The sequence below is a fragment of the Octopus sinensis genome, linkage group LG17 (assembly GCF_006345805.1).
Source record: "Octopus sinensis linkage group LG17, ASM634580v1, whole genome shotgun sequence".
Lineage (NCBI taxonomy): Eukaryota > Metazoa > Mollusca > Cephalopoda > Octopoda > Octopodidae > Octopus > Octopus sinensis.
In genome coordinates this window covers 58,260,081-58,275,608 of record NC_043013.1, presented here as the reverse complement: position 1 = coordinate 58,275,608, position 15,528 = coordinate 58,260,081, and positions in this window count along the sequence as shown.

The window sequence follows — 15,528 nt, the reverse complement described above, 5'->3', positions numbered from 1 at the left end:
TGCCCTAGACTTGCCCAAAACCTAGGGTTACACGATCAGGTAGCGATAGGAAACTGTGCGAAAAGTTGGGGTAAGAGAGGGGCAAAACGTGGTATGAGCACAAAGTGTAGGGCGTTGCAGAGTTGGAGACAAGCAAAATCCTCTAGGATTTCCCAGGTGCTAGAGAATAACAAACCTGACCTAGTGGTGGTGGACAAAGTGCACCACATATGCTATGTAGTTGATAATGCATACCCGTTTGACCCAAGAATAGTCAAGAAGGAAGGCGAAAAGATAAATACAACTCACTTAAGTTCGAAATAGCCCGCCTTTGTTTTCCAGCTCTGATGAATACTGCTTTTCCTGTCACACGCTGCTAATATCGCATGTGAAGATGCATTTACATAAACCACATGACATACATGCATACATTGCCACCTTACTGCATATTTACATTCCTATAGATACATGCATAAGTGCAGCTATCCAAATGTTTCTTTGCGCACATTTTACGAAATACATAGATTTATATACATAGACCACGTGACATTGATACTCGCGCGCGAGTACACTCAGAAACATATACATTGGTATACTTTGTATATTGTTCGTACTCTTATAAATGTGCATATAAATAAGCAGATAAATGTATGTATATGTGCATCTCTCTCTCTCTCTCTCTCTCTCTCTGTATATACATTATATATATATACTCATATATACGTGGAAATACCCCAGAATAAACATATAATGTACATGCGTACACAAGTGCACAATCACTTATCTGTGTGTGTGTATATATATATACACATGTGTGTGTGTGTCTGTACGTGTGCACGTGTGTATAAACATACGTATCATGGTGGCACTTAGTCTTTCATGTTCCATCAAACGAAATCTAATCTATAAGTTTATAGTCTCTGCGATTCACACTTCCACTTTGTTAAAATCTTCAGAAGTCATATTTAATAATGACCTCTAAACCTACTCAAATGTACTCAAATATGGTGCACAGAGGATTACGCAGACACGCACACACACACTCTTACACTCACACACATCGCGCGCACACTTACACATATATAAACACGTGATGTTACATAGTCGTAGTTTTCGGTTGTGGCCGAAATATACCAGATTCTTGACTGTTGCTTCACATATATGTTGAAAATTTAATCTTCATTTCTTATTCTTCAATCTGACAGCGAATACAGCAGAGCTGTTTGGGAAAAATCATAGGACTCTTTGAGATAATTTTGCTTTGATTCAGAGTGAGATTTGTCAGATTTAGTTAAAGGTCTTATGGAAACAGATCCCTGATTTAGCTAGCTATTAATTTTGATGCCAGCATCATTTATTCACAAATTTCGTTGTTTCTATTTCATATTATACCAACAATGTCACCGAAAACAGGGTCGGGGATAGAGAGAGCAGACAATCCTCGTTATAAGGTCGACTATAAATACAGTTATTTGTAATGTATCGGATATTACCTATAACCGTATTTTTTATTTGATCGTGTATCTAATTGAAGCATTCCTATTCTAGTCTGATCCTCCCCACATTCTCGACAAATTGGATTACACTAATATCCTAAACTGGGGATTTCTTTCGCTTTTCTATCGAAGTTCTTACTCTCCGATGATCGAGTACTCAGTCTATGGACTCTTTAGTCAGTATGGTCCACACGCTTAACTATATTAGAAACAGCTGCAAGAGACTGTATATATCTATATTTTCTATCTAAATTAAATATCTTTTACAGTGATGACAAAATCTGTACAATTTTACTTTAATCTTTATATGAATAGTAACGACACCCTTCGGTCATGAATGACCATGGGATTGCATCTAGAAAGTTCTCCCCCAAGGGACAAGTCCAGGCAAGGTTGTTTATGGAAGGCCAGCAGTCACCCATACATACCGGCCTCGCCTTTCCACCCTACCGATGTTATCCAAGGGAAAGGCAAAGGGGCCAATACAGCTTGGCACCAGTGACGTCACAACTCATTTCTACAGCTGAGTGAACTGCAGCAACCTCAAGAACAGAATACATAATTATTTTATAATTCTCGAAAATGCTGTCGGAAAATATATGCAGATGAGAAATCATTATATCAACTCTAGACTTTGTAACAAGCTAAAGTTTATTCAGTTTTTAGGTGAGTTTACCAGTTTCCACTTATTGACCTGGTACTGACGACACCAAAAGGCTTCCTAACGCTCAAATCATTTACAAACAAAAGTCAGAAATCTCTGTTGTCCTTACTTGACCATTCCTTTTATTTTGTCTTTTGATCTTTCTTCCTTCAACAGGAACATGAAAAGTTTCACAGAATGGTTGAGTCTATTAAGGCTCGTTACGTTTGTGCCTATGCATAAATACACACACTCAGAAGCACAATGTAAGGACACACACACATACACAGGTACGTGAATACATATATATATATATAACACATAAATGTGTGTAGATATAATCATATGATATATGAATGTGTGTAGATATATATTCATACAATATATTAATGTGTAAGTATATATATATATATATATATATATACTAAGCAATAAGGGTTTAGCAACGAGTTGCCTTACCACATACCGAATTTAGAAATAGCAGTCAAAGGGTTATAGCTATTTCTTCTACTAAAAAGGGAGATCTCAGTAAAAACAAGCATTTGGAAGGCAGACACAAACAGGTAAGAGAGAATGAATTGACTGCAATCTATCATACATTTTTTTAGTTATCCACGGACGTACGTTTCGAAATCAAGTTTTTAGGAAAGCATAAGAATCAAATATTAAATATTAAATAATTCTATCTTACCGAAACTTCTTTTCTCTTCAGCGTAGAATACTATAATCATAAATGATTATATATTGAATTTTGAGATACCAGAAGGCACCAACTCAACTCAGTATCAGAGCGAGCTAGAATCCGCAACTGGTATCACCGAATTCACCTTATTGCTTAGTATTACTTAAATTTTCCTCGAATGAGGCTTTTACATGCCGAAGACTACTTGGTGTAATTGATAATTTTTCCAAATTAATTAATTTCACCCTTCATTATTACGGATAACCATATTTTATCTCAGTAGATGACCACAGCATCTTGTTTTGGCTACACGCGGGTGGGAAGGGGCTGTTGACACAATCGTTTCATTCACAAATTGAATTCGGTGATACCAGTTGCGGATTCTAGCTCGCTCTGATACTGAGTTGAGTTGGTGCCTTCTGGTATCTCAAAATTCAATATATAATCATTTATGATTATAGTATTCTACGCTGAAGAGAAAAGAAGTTTCGGTAAGATAGAATTATTTAATATTTAATATTTGATTCTTATGCTTTCCTAAAAACTTGATTTCGAAACGTACGTCCGTGGATAACTAAAAAAATGTATGATAGATGCAGTCAATTCATTCTCTTACCTGTTTGTGTCTGCCTTCCAAATGCTGTTTTTACTGAGATCTCCTTTTTAGTAGAAGAAATAGCTATACCCTTTGACTGCTATTTCTAAATTCGGTATGTGGTAAGGCAACTCGTTGCTAAACCCTTATTGCTTAGTATTACTTAAATTTTCCTCGAATGAGGCTTTTACATGCCGAAGACTACTTGGTGTAATTGATAATTTTTCCAAATTAAATAATTTCACCCTTCATTATTACGGATAACCATATTTTATCTCAGTAGATGACCACAGCATCTTGTTTTGGCTACACGCGGGTGGGAAGGGGCTGTTGACACAATCGTTTCATTCACAAATTGAATTCGGTGATACCAGTTGCGGATTCTAGCTCGCTCTGATACTGAGTTGAGTTGGTGCCTTCTGGTATCTCAAAATTCAATATATAATCATTTATGATTATAGTATTCTACGCTGAAGAGAAAAGAAGTTTCGGTAAGATAGAATTATTTATATTTAATATTTGATTCTTATGCTTTCCTAAAAACTTGATTTCGAAACGTACGTCCGTGGATAACTAAAAAAATGTATGATAGATTGCAGTCAATTCATTCTCTCTTACCTGTTTGTGTCTGCCTTCCAAATGCTGTTTTTACTGAGATCTCCCTTTTTAGTAGAAGAAATAGCTATAACCCTTTGACTGCTATTTCTAAATTCGGTATGTGGTAAGGCAACTCGTTGCTAAACCCTTATTGCTTAGTATTACTTAATTTTCCTCGAATGAGGCTTTTACATGCCGAAGACTACTTGGTGTAATTGATAATTTTTCCAAATTAAATAATTTCACCCTTCATTATTACGGATAACCATATTTTATCTCAGTAGATGACCACAGCATCTTGTTTTGGCTACACGCGGGTGGGAAGGGGCTGTTGACACAATCGTTCATTCACAAATTGAATTCGGTGATACCAGTTGCGGATTCTAGCTCGCTCTGATACTGAGTTGAGTTGGTGCCTTCTGGTATCTCAAAATTCAATATATAATCATTTATGATTATAGTATTCTACGCTGAAGAGAAAAGAAGTTTCGGTAAGATAGAATTATTTAATATTTAATATTTGATTCTTATGCTTTCCTAAAAACTTGATTTCGAAACGTACGTCCGTGGATAACTAAAAAAATGTATGATAGATTGCAGTCAATTCATTCTCTCTTACCTGTTTGTGTCTGCCTTCCAAATGCTGTTTTTACTGAGATCTCCTTTTTAGTAGAAGAAATAGCTATAACCCTTTGACTGCTATTTCTAAATTCGGTATGTGGTAAGGCAACTCGTTGCTAAACCCTTATTGCTTAGTATTACTTAAATTTTCCTCGAATGAGGCTTTTACATGCCGAAGACTACTTGGTGTAATTGATAATTTTTCCAAATTAATAATTTCACCCTTCATTATTACGGATAACCATATTTTATCTCAGTAGATGACCACAGCATCTTGTTTTGGCTACACGCGGGTGGGAAGGGGCTGTTGACACAATCGTTTCATTCACAAATTGAATTCGGTGATACCAGTTGCGGATTCTAGCTCGCTCTGATACTGAGTGAGTTGGTGCCTTCTGGTATCTCAAAATTCAATATATAATCATTTATGATTATAGTATTCTACGCTGAAGAGAAAAGAAGTTTCGGTAAGATAGAATTATTAATATTTAATATTTGATTCTTATGCTTTCCTAAAAACTTGATTCGAAACGTACGTCCGTGGATAACTAAAAAAATGTATGATAGATTGCAGTCAATTCATTCTCTCTTACCTGTTGTGTCTGCCTTCCAAATGCTGTTTTTACTGAGATCTCCCTTTTTAGTAGAAGAAATAGCTATAACCCTTTGACTGCTATTTCTAAATTCGGTATGTGGTAAGGCAACTCGTTGCTAAACCCTTATTGCTTAGTATTACTTAAATTTTCCTCGAATGAGGCTTTTACATGCCGAAGACTACTTGGTGTAATTGATATTTTTCCAAATTAAATAATTTCACCCTTCATTATTACGGATAACCATATTTTATCTCAGTAGATGACCACAGCATCTTGTTTTGGCTACACGCGGGTGGGAAGGGGCTGTTGACACAATCGTTTCATTCACAAATTGAATTCGGTGATACCAGTTGCGGATTCTAGCTCGCTCTGATACTGAGTTGAGTTGGTGCCTTCTGGTATCTCAAAATTCAATATATAATCATTTATGATTATAGTATTCTACGCTGAAGAGAAAAGAAGTTTCGGTAAGATAGAATTATTTAATATTTAATATTTGATTCTTATGCTTTCCTAAAAACTTGATTTCGAAACGTACGTCCGTGGATAACTAAAAAAATGTATGATAGATTGCAGTCAATTCATTCTCTCTTACCTGTTTGTGTCTGCCTTCCAAATGCTGTTTTTACTGAGATCTCCCTTTTTAGTAGAAGAAATAGCTATAACCCTTTGACTGCTATTTCTAAATTCGGTATGTGGTAAGGCAACTCGTTGCTAAACCCTTATTGCTTAGTATTACTTAAATTTTCCTCGAATGAGGCTTTTACATGCCGAAGACTACTTGGTGTAATTGATAATTTTTCCAAATTAAATAATTTCACCCTTCATTATTACGGATAACTATATATATATATATATATATATATAAGCATGTAGTTATATGCATGCATTTCTCTAAATATGAATGCATTATATACATATATATTTATACACGCACATAAGCGTCCGTGTTTATGACTCAGGTATATAAATATATGTGTACGTGTGTGTGGGTAAAAATGTATTAATATATTTAAGAATAATATGTTTAAGGTGTAAAGCAAAGCCATATTTATGCAACTTCAAATGGAACAGTTTTTCAGATTAAAGAGAATTATTAATCTATCAAGGCTTTGCGTATTTACGGGTCAGTTTTTTTTCCCTTTAGAGTGACTTCACCATTTATGAACGAGAAATACAGTAAAACTAAGTGACTATATTCTATGGCCAACCACAGTGGCATCATTGTGTCTTAGGAGAGGAAGATTAATTAATTATCATACATTATTTTCGTAAAATATGAAAACTTAATCCATTGCCCAGTTAACCATTCCTAATTGCTTAATTTAATCGAGAATATGCTATTCCTAAGAAGGAGAGTACGGTATGGCCATGTCTTTAATATCCCTGGTGGTAGATTTGCTCAGTGGGTGCTGGGGGTGGCGGAAACAGATATTAAACGATAGCAATCGGTTCTTTCTACACATTATTTGCAAAAGGTTAATCATATGTTTTGTGATAAACATATTGCACATTTAATTTTGCCTAATACAACATTGATCTATTTGAACTGTATTATTTTGATATTGGTTAATATATTCTTTAACAATCTTGATTTAACATATATTAAACCTACGGTATTGCAAATGCTGAAAGCATTGTTATATTGTATGTGAAATACTGAACATATAACAAACACCTTTAAGGGAGAATGTATAATGGTAGCTGTTAGAAAAAATAGGTTATAAATTGAGAAACTACAATAATTTACTATTTTTAAATCTCACAACGATAGATATTCAGCAATAGTACTTTGGAGTAGAGATGTTTGCTATCATAACATGGCAGTCCTGGTTTAGGACGAATGTTGCTGTAATTTAGCCCCTGGAGACATCGTCTCCAGCTGGCCATACGACACGATCTGTGTCCTTATATTTTCGAACAAGGTAAATCGCAATACATTGATATTGTTTTTAGCTGAGTGGTGGGTGCTAGATTTTCTTGTTCGAAAATATAAGGACACAGATCGTGTCGTATAGCCAGCTGGAGACGATGTCTCCTCGGTCTAAATTACAGCAACATTCGTCCAAAACCAGGACTGCCATGTTATGTTGGCAAACAAATATTACTACAATAATTTAGTTTAAAGTCTTGAAATGGTTTAGAAAAGGTAACTAATAACATAATCAGGAAAATGATCCTGAAATTAATTATTCATTAAAATGGAAATTAAATTATTTGCGTGACATGGGATTGTCTTCGTGGTTTTCTATTCTGCTAAGATTAAAGAAATCTTCCATTATTATTGGGGGCGAATTAGCAAAGAGGAAATTGTATTCACAAATAGATTTAGAAAGAGTGAATATATATATATATATATATAATATATATATATGTATGTGTGTGTGTGTGTGTGTGTGCATGTGTGTGTGTGTGTATGTGTGTGTGTGTGTGTGTGCGTGTGTGTGTGTGTATGTGTTGGTAAGTGGCTTTCATTTGCTGCTGTTAATAAAAGTCTATTTAGCAATTCAATCAAGGTTATACCCCTGAAGACTTCCAAGTGATTTACCACTGAGCAACAATTATGCAAATTACACAAAGGAACAAACCAATTTGTGAAAACCCGCTGTAATTAAGCTCGCCGGTCAATGTGACACGACGTGAACCGCCATTAAAAATTTGAAATTCGAAGGTGAAATTTGAAACTATCACAATAGAGTAAGCAACGTTTAACTTGTCAATATAATTTTTATCAAGTTAGTATTCTTCAATTGATGGGAAATATTTTCATTTTCCTCAATGGTATAACTAAAAGACAAAGAGGAAAATGCTGGTCCCTAAGGGAAGAATTTGGAAATATTACAGAAGTAAATTACATTATCTTGAGGTGTATTGATATCAAAATATATGATAATCGAATTATTTTTATAGAATATGGTTTTATATTTCATCGGATTTAAATAGTTTACTTTTATTTCAGTTACATTACCAGCACAAAATACAAACAGAACATAAGTATATTTGTGCGCGTGTTGCGTGTAAACCTGCCTCGTAATATATATAGATGCACACATAAAAACATACCATTACATGCCATCATCCTAGGCAGTCCGCCATTCATCGCTTGTGTCTCTTCATATGATATCTCACGATAAGCATACTTATCTTTTCGAGTGGTACCTATCTTTAGTGACTGGGTTCTACTTTCAAATTTTGAACACGTCAGATGGTACCCATTCTATTTCAGAAGTTTCATGCATCTGACCAATTTCTGACCAACCATTTATAATCAGATCATCAGTTGATGTGTGATGAGCCATATTGACTGGTGTCCTATACTTGACCCACTGCCGGAGCTCCTCTACAATACACTCAAGTATTTCTATTTTTCACCAAAATGTTTTTGATTCATTACCTGATATCAGCTGAATGATACTCTTTTTCTGAGGTCATGTATGTCTTTTCATTTCAACAAAAAGCTTCTCATTTAAAGGTACTGGAGCAACGTAAAAAGAAATTCTTCGCTCAGAGACTCAACATTCGTCACTCGGTCCAAGAATCGAAACCGCAACCTACTCACTAAACCACGCGCTTTCGTATATGAAAATATGCAAGAAGTAAAAGAATTTATTTTAACCCTAACGTTATTTCATTATAAAATATGTCTCTAATTTCTTGTAATACTATAAGTAATAACCTTTCTTGTTTGTCTTGGAATCTAGGATCGAAATTTTCTGCCGTCAATAATATAATATCCAGGTTGTGCAAAAACAGGGCGGGTGAAACAACATATAGCAGTAATGGTAGTTGTAGTGATAGTAGTAGTAAAAGTAGTTATAGTGGCAGTAGTAGTAGTAGTAGTAGTAGTAGTAGTAGTAGTAGTAAAAGCAATAATGATAATAATAATAATAATAAGTCTATTTATAGATTATATATATGACGGGTTTCTTTCAGTTTCCGTCTGTGAAATCCACTGAGGAGGCTCTGGTCGGCCTGAAGCAAAAGTAGAAGACACTCTTTAAAGTATGGAGTTGAATTTCCTACAGCCACCTTTTGGCAACTTCTCTCCCTCTTTTATTTTGTAGAGAGTGTTACCCATTTTTCTGGGCTTATTTCACAACTATACCCCGTTCGAAATTTGCATTAGTTATTGAATGAAATCAAAGGAAGTGGGGGGGGGGGGTCCTTTGTAATTTTTAGAGGAAGCGTTAAATGTGTCTGAAAAACAAACATGATCTTTCCCCGCAAACTGAAAGATATGAAGAACTATGAAAGAAGGCGAATAAGTACGGGGTTAAGGGAAAGAAGAGAGAACTAATGGTCGATCGTTTTAGAAGTCCCAGAATAAAAACGTAAACACCTGAAAGTATTTCCCGCTTCTTCATTGTTAAAAGTAACGAAGCTAGAAAAGATCGATCGTATTTCAGTCTCTGTCTCTATCGCTTCACTCGCTTTCACTACGTTTAATAGTGTCAAGGTGCGTGGCTCAGCGGTTAGGGGTATTCAGCCCATGATCGGAAAGTCATGAGTACGATTCCGGACGGCTCTTTGTGTTCTTGAACAAGGTACTGTACCTCACCTTGCTGCAGTACACTCAACTGGAAAAAATGAGTTGTAGGTGTCATTCAAAAGGGCCAGTCTTGTCACATGCTGTGTGAGGCTGAATACTCCCAGAACTATCTTGTTATGGTATGCATGTCTGTGGAGTGCTCAGCCACTTGCGCGTTAATCTTATGAGCAAACTATTCTGTTGATCAGATAAACAAGAACCTCCTCGTCGTAAAAAGAGCGACAGAAAAGGATATGTTCCATATCGTAAGGTAAAAAATGTCATTTTTTTAGCATAAGCAGTGAAAACTAAGACGAAATAATTGCTATTCTGTCATGAAGTGACTTCGCCTTGGATGTTCAGTTTGATAACAACAGTCTGCGCATCGGTGTTTATCTTGGGGCTTGGCCTCCACCTTTGTGAGACCCACAAATGCTGCTTTTATGACCCAATTAACATCCATAGTGACCCTAACGATAAGATATATTTTCCTGCACCTATATAGGATCTTCGGTTTCTCCCAAACACTTGAAGGTTTATCTTACTCCAGTCCACTCAGCTGGCCAAAATTAGGTGTGACTGTAACTGAAAGAGGCCAGCCTTTTCCTATTCTGTGTGAGGCTGAATCTCTCTGAGATCTACATTAATGGTACGCAAGTTGGCCGAATTCTCAGCTACTTGCGAGTTAATTTTATCCTCGTGTGATAATGATAGGTGAAAGTGACATCCAATATTTGCTGTATAATAATGTGCCTATGAATCTATGAATCAACTTTTCTTTCGATCTACGTGTCTACTGTCTCTCTCACTTCCTCTCTGTCCCTCCTCTTCCCCGCTTTTAATTTATCAATGTGTGTATGTATCTATTTATCTACTTTTCTTTTGATCTATGTATTTACTTTTGCTTCGATGTGTGCATCAGTCTAAACGTAAAAAAGTAACAGTAACATCCACAGATATTTGCTACGTGAGAGGGAGAGACAGGGAGAATGTGTTAGAGAGAGAGAGAGAGAGAGAGAGAGAGAGAGAGAGAGAGAGAGAGAGTGAGAGAGAGAGAGACAGAGGGGGGTTTCAGAGAGAATAAATGTCAGATAGACAACATTTGTTTTTGCAATTAACATATATTGTCGAAAACGGAGAATTTTCCAGTGTTTTCCCTATTATTCTCTCTCCACTCCCTTTCTTTACTAAATCTATCTCTCTAATTCTCTCTCTTTCCCCCTCCATCCTCTTTCCATCCTCTATGTCTCCTTGCCTCTAACTGTCCTCCTACGTTCAACGCGTTAAACTTCTTGCGTTTAACCCCTTATATTTCTCTTCCCTCTCAACCCTATCAATATTCTCTCTCTCTCTCGCTCGCTCCCTCCTCTTTGCCTCTCACCTCAACTATACTACCCCTGTTACTCTCCCTCCCCTCTCTCCCGCTTTGCCACTCCCTGCCACTCTGCTTAACTTTTTCTTTGTACTTCGCCCTTCAACCTTTTTATTTCGTCCTTTGAAGTGTGACACACAACACAGCTGTGTACAAAAACAAACAAAACTAAGCGTATTTATAATATTGATAATCTTTTCCCCTAAAGGCACAAGCCCTGAAATTTTGGGGGTAAGGAATTAGACGATTACATCAACCTCAGTGTTTCACTGGTAGTCAACTTATCGAACCCGAAAGGATGAAAGGAAAAGTCTACCTCGGCGGAATTTGAACTTGCAACGTAGCGACAGATGACATACTGCTAAACGTTTCGCCCGGCGTGCCATCAACTCTGCTAGCTCACTGCCTTCAATAATCGTTTTCTACTCTAGGCACAAGACCCGAAATTTTTGGGGCGGAAGGCCAGTCGATTAGATCGACCCCAGTACGTGACTGATATTTGATTTATCGACCCCGAAAGAATGAAAGGCAAGGTCGACCTCGGCAGGATTTGAACTCAGAACGTAACGGCAGACGGCCAGCTTACTGCCTTAATTAGCCTTTAATTCTTACAATATGTATGTACTTTAAATTCACTGTATATATCTTTTACATGCATCTGTGTACATATATTATCGTTTTGGCATGGCATATATATGCATATTTATATGCATATATATATATATATATATATATATATATATATATATATATATATATATATTATGACACATACATACGTACGCATTTCCTTATGCATCTGTACCGTATTCTGCCATACACATTATGTGAAATTAAAAGTAATTACTAATAAAATCGCTATTAATTACTTGAATGATTTATTTCACTTACCCATTTGTTTTCAATTTCACACTACATTAATTTATATTTTTCAAGTATCAATTGTTTTCCATTTGTTTTCTTTTTCATATTCAAATGCAGAAATCTTATTCAACCAAAACAAACGAAAAAATTCTGTGTTTATTAACGAATTAAATCAGCAAATTTTCTTAAATATTCCACTAATAATAATAGCAAAAACGAACCTATGCAATATCTCGATGTGGCAATGGTTTTGTGTATATTTACTCGGACAGGGCCGAGTCTATCAGTCCATCGATTTGTTCTTCATACATTCTCGTTAACACTGTGAGAATGTTATTTACGTTCAAATAACCCCACCTTTAAATGGCTGTAACCTTTTCATCTGCAAATAGGTACCAAATGTTAATAACCATTCATGATTCTAATAAGTGTAACATACGAAGGCGGAGAATTGTTAGCATGTCTGAAAAAACGATTTGCAGCATTTCTTCTGATTTTAAGTTATGAGCTCAAATTCCGTCGGGGTCGACTTTGCATTCATCATTTCGGGGTCGATAAAATAAGTACCAGTTGAATACTGGAGTGAATGTAACCGACTACCCCCCTCCATCAAAATTTCAGGTTTTGTTCCTATGTTAGGAAAGAATACAAAGGAATTGGTGGAGAATCCACAAATTATGAGAAGTGATACTGAGATTTGTTCAATTTATAGAAATAAAATCATTTTTAAGTAAATCTACAATATATTGCGACTGTTGATTGTAATTTACGTGTTATAATTTGCATTATTAGCATTGTTTTTTATGATGAAAACCCTATTAAAAGTGGCCAACTTTACCCCACGCCGGTAGAGGATGATAAGTTATAAAAACTTCAGTTTTACCTCAAAGATTTGTTTCAGTGTATCAATAATATTTTCTCCTTCATTCCAGCAAAAGGAATGGCCGAAATTCTGGAATTCCTCTATCGCTTCTGATCTTTTCGGCAAATTTGCTCTCTAATTATGTCAATTTAGTAAACTGAGATTTGGAAATAAGTGTTTTTGCTCAAAATTTCAGAGCCATAAGGAATTTTATGTTTACAACCCAGCAACGAGAAGTCAAACTAAATCAGTCGTTGGCTCCTTAAGATAAGCACCAAGATATTACGAGACAAGCATGAAAGCTTCTACAAAGTCAGTAAATTTACGAGGAATAGGAATCAAATCCAATGGTTGACTCACACCTACCATTCGTGAGAAGGAAGTGTATACAATTGAGAGCATGGATATGTCTTAATATGAGAGTGCCACGGTTGGAACGCCACTGATGATAAGTGTTCTCGAGCAAGGTTGATCTGGAGCTAAACAAGAATACCACCACCACCAGCAACATCAATAACAACATCAACATCATCGATACCATCCACATATTAGCAAATAAATTAATAATTATCGAAATCATTAAATGAACATCTTCGTTGATTTCGTTTTTTCCAAAAACATAAATTTTGAATTTTTAATTTGGCAATATTAATAGAGTTGCCAAAAGATAATGTAATATCATTATATTCCATATTTTCTATTCCATTTATTTCAAACTAAACGAGAAGGAAAGAGAGAGTGAAAGAAAGACAGAAGCAGTTAATAATATAAATGATGGACAAATAGTACAAAAGCTTTTAAAATCAAAGTGTTTTGTCTGAAACCTGCATTAAAGTATCATTATTATCACTACCAATGCTGCTGCTGCTGCTACTACTGCTACTACTACAATTACAATAACAGCAATAGTAATAGTAATAACGATATGAACGAAGTTGAGGATGATGATGATGAGTATATTGGTCCATCTCTTCATCACCAGATTGTTCATCATGTCATTGTTGAACGAAAGCTGTTCTAATGACTCTTCGTCATATTCTTCTAATTAGAATTGTTATTGTTGTCGTTTTGTTTTGTTTACGTTGTATTTATACTTTTTACTAAAAATGGTACAACTTCTGTACATTATATTTATTCGTTACATTTTGGAAATTGAAAACTGAACGAACCTCATGGCTAGCATTGTTGTCCTGTTCAATGTTGATATCACACCAGATCTGAGTCAGACCTCTGCAAACAATGTACAAGTAAGGAAACAACTTCAAAATTAGTGAGTGGTAAGTAGCTTGCTTACCAACCACATAATTCCGGGTTCATTCGCCCTACGTGGCACTTTAAGCAATAGCCTAGTAGGTACCGATATATATATACATTGCTGGTCACAGTGCAATTCGCTCGTAGGTTTCAAATGTCGAATGACGCTGCCCCGTTTACTGGATAGAGGCCAATATTCCACAATGCGCAGCTGGTCTGAGAATTGAACCACGAATTCAAAATCGTGAGTGAAGTCCGTGCGCCTTTACACACACACCCTCACAGACACACGCTTCCGCGCATCTATATGCGTGTGTGTCTGCAAGCAAGTGTTGTGCTGCTGCTTGCTTGCGTGTTTTTGGTCTGTGAATATAATCTAAACCTCATCATATTTATTTGTCCCTATAAAACACGTACCTTTCCACTTCGAAAAATAGATATGGATGCAGTATATATATTTAGCGGCACTGAGTACTCAGAGGGAGGAATCCTTTCACAAGAAAAAATTAAGATAATAATACATTATGTGTGTGTGTGTGCGTATATATATATAATATATATATATATATATATATATATTATATATATATATATATATATATATATATATATATATATATATAATATATATATATATATATAATATATATATTATATATATGCATATATATATATATATGCATATATATATATGCATATATATATATATATTATATATATATATGCATATATATATATATATATATACGTTTAAATATTTGTTGTGCAAGATTTTTTATGTGAAGTCGTGTGTTGAAACAGATATTGTTATATTTCGGAATGGTCATATTGCCAGTTTAGCCAATAAAAACACACGCACTATATACTTGGTGTTATTTTGCTTCAGTGATATTTATTTATTGTATGTCTTCATTTGCGCATGCTTATATCTCTATGTGCGTCTATGTTTATTTAGTGTGTGTGTGGGGGGATGCCTGTAATATTTGTATTTTCTGTTTATATACATTCATGTAATTTGTATTTTGTTTTTGTTGTTGTTGCTTTTGTTCTAATTTTGTTCATGTGTTTACATCCGCCCATTATTATCATTACATATGCTTGTATGTATGTATAACAACAATATTAGTAAGAATAATAATAAATCTAATCGAAAAAAAAAAAAAAAAAAATATATATATATATATATATACATACATATACATACATAGATATATATACATATATAGTTATTCATATACATATATATACATACATATACATACATAGATATATATACATATATATAGTTATTCATTTCTATTTGTTTATCTATCTGTTCCATTTATTTATTATGTTTTCAGGATCCTCTATCGTCATATGTTGCGGTTTGTGCTATTGCTTCATTCTAGTTTTCTATTCAGACTAGGTTTATTTTCTATTATATGTGTAGCTTCTGTAAT